General features: G+C 34.2%; 1 pseudogene; it reads right to left on the reverse strand.

Annotated features, from left to right (window-relative positions):
* Positions 1-2,160, reverse strand: part of LOC124920912 — a 24,806-nt pseudogene extending 22,646 nt beyond the window's left edge.
* Positions 2,161-2,408: the final 248 nt, after the last annotated feature.

The raw sequence follows: 2,408 nt of genomic DNA on the forward strand, positions 1-2,408 counted from the left end.
GTGAGACAATTTGAATGCTTAGATGCAAATCACTTTAAAACATTCAAATATCTCAAATAATCCTGATCCATTTATTGTTAAAGTTGTAAAAACAGTTATTAAGATATAGAATATCTCAAGATTTGTCATACAATGAAATTATATCTTGTCTGTACCCATCATAGAACAAATAGGTGCAGCAATTTACTTCGAATATGGCAACATATTTACAAAGCAGTTGTTCAAGACTTCAAGCAGTCATAGGTAAAAAAAAAATGAGCCCATTTTTGCCTTTAGCATATACCTTAATTAGTTTATTTAAAAATTGGTGAGCAAACATGTGAGACTAGAGAATTCAGGAAAATGATTTACCATTCAATCCTCGTAGTCTTCCGTTTGCTCTAACAAATAGTTAACATCCAATTCCTCATTACGATCACAGGCAAGGAATGCCTCAATTACAACGGCTCTGTCAAATCCCATTGCCTCAAGCTGCAAATGGAGACCACCTCAATAGTACAACACGTGCAATTGCTTCCTGCTCTACTGGTGTGACACTGATAGAATGACGCATTTCCTGATCGGCATGGTCGAGCATATCGCTGAGAATTTAGTTTACTAATAAACCATTAGCAATAGCAACATAGATAACCATAAAAGATTCCAAATAGAATTCTCCAAAAGGTGTCATCATCTTTCCAAGTTGGAACACTTTTTTTTTGTCAGAGGATTCAGTTGAGACCATGTTTGAAAATAGATCTTAGTTAAAAAATTGTTGGATATTTCTCATCTGGATCCGGATTTAGATCAAAATCCAGACACATAAAGTTTTTGAGTTCACTGATCTTTGGATACATAAAAAACTATGAGATCTTCCCCTATTGATCATTTGCAGTAAGCTACAAACAGGAATGCATATATCAAATTCAATTGTAGCGTTAGTCATAATATACTGACCCTTCAAAAACGTCGCTAGGCTCATTAAGCAGTTGAAGAAACTCTGTGTGATGCTCTTGTATAAGTCTTAACAGTTGAAGATATGATCTACCAACCCAAAAACCCATCCAAATAAGCATTTTTGCAAAACAGATTATCAAAAACACACCTGTAAAATTTGTGGATTTGATTGAACCATAGTGCGTAATGCTTGGAACTGAAAGCCAAATTCACAAAGAACCCATTAAAAATAAATTGTGCCAGCATCACAGCAGGACCCTACTTAAATGATTTTCATTTTTATATGTTTTTAAAGTCTCATTAGATGACTGAAAGTTGTCAATCTGGGTACTCCAAGCTTTGACCTAGGCTACCAATTACCAATGGGCTATTTTGGTATAAAAAAAAAATCATGTTGATTGTGATTGGTTATTCATCTAAAAATTAAAATGATCTAAAATATAATTTGATCATGAGCAAGAAAAAAAATCTCTATATCAAATGAGGCAAACAAATCACTATTATTTGGATCATGATCTAGAAAATGATTTATATACCAAAAGAAGCAATAAAAATCCCACTATAATTTGGCTGATCCAAAATAATCATGATGCAGAACAAATCTTATACCAAACGAAAAAAATAACTTTCAGTTTTAACTTTGTCGATTTTCCAATGTAATTGTGACAAATATAAGTTTCCAAATAGGACGAAGGAAGAGTAATCAAAACCTGTTGGTTGCTTCTGAGAAAAACAAGAGAACCAAGTCCATCGTTGCCAACACCAAAAACTACTTTCTGTTACATCTTCACCATGCAATAAACAGAAAAAATATATGGAGGACAAAGGAAGAAACTGAGAATGCTACCTGCGGAAACAAGTTCAGTGGAGATGAATTGGGAGCTCCGATAGAAGAAGCATTAGAAACTGTGCCCATTCCAGTCCCTTCCAAGGCAACCTGACTTGTAGGAAAGTGAGGCACATCTGTTGTTTCTGGAATTCCCTACAAGGTTAATACATATATCAATATCTCACATGCCAAAAGAAACTAAATTAACAAGTTCAAGGGCATACTGAATATAAGTAATCTACAGCTCGCTCAGGATTGTTGTAAGCAGCTCGAAGAGCTCGAGTGACAGTTTCCTTATCCCAGTTGCCACCTCCCATATCAATTATTTGTTGAATGGTCTGCTCAAGATTACTAGAAGCAACCAAGTTTGAAGCTGCGTGAGTATAGGTATCCGATGATGAACTGCAAAAGCAACATAGTACCATTGTAGAAGTAGCTCAAATATTTATCTACATAAATTAGAATTTACTTGTTGTATTTCTAGTAGATAAAGGACTGTATTTTATAATTAAGTTTTCTTTTCTGAAATGAAGAACTATAAAGAGAATCTATCAGTCTAAAAGTATTCTTTTTTGTGGAACACATTCACAATCTGGATATTCCATATCTGGCTTACTCCACAAAGATACTTCATTCTTCATTC

Source organism: Impatiens glandulifera, chromosome 1 (assembly GCF_907164915.1).
Source record: "Impatiens glandulifera chromosome 1, dImpGla2.1, whole genome shotgun sequence".
Classification (NCBI taxonomy): Eukaryota; Viridiplantae; Streptophyta; class Magnoliopsida; order Ericales; family Balsaminaceae; genus Impatiens; species Impatiens glandulifera.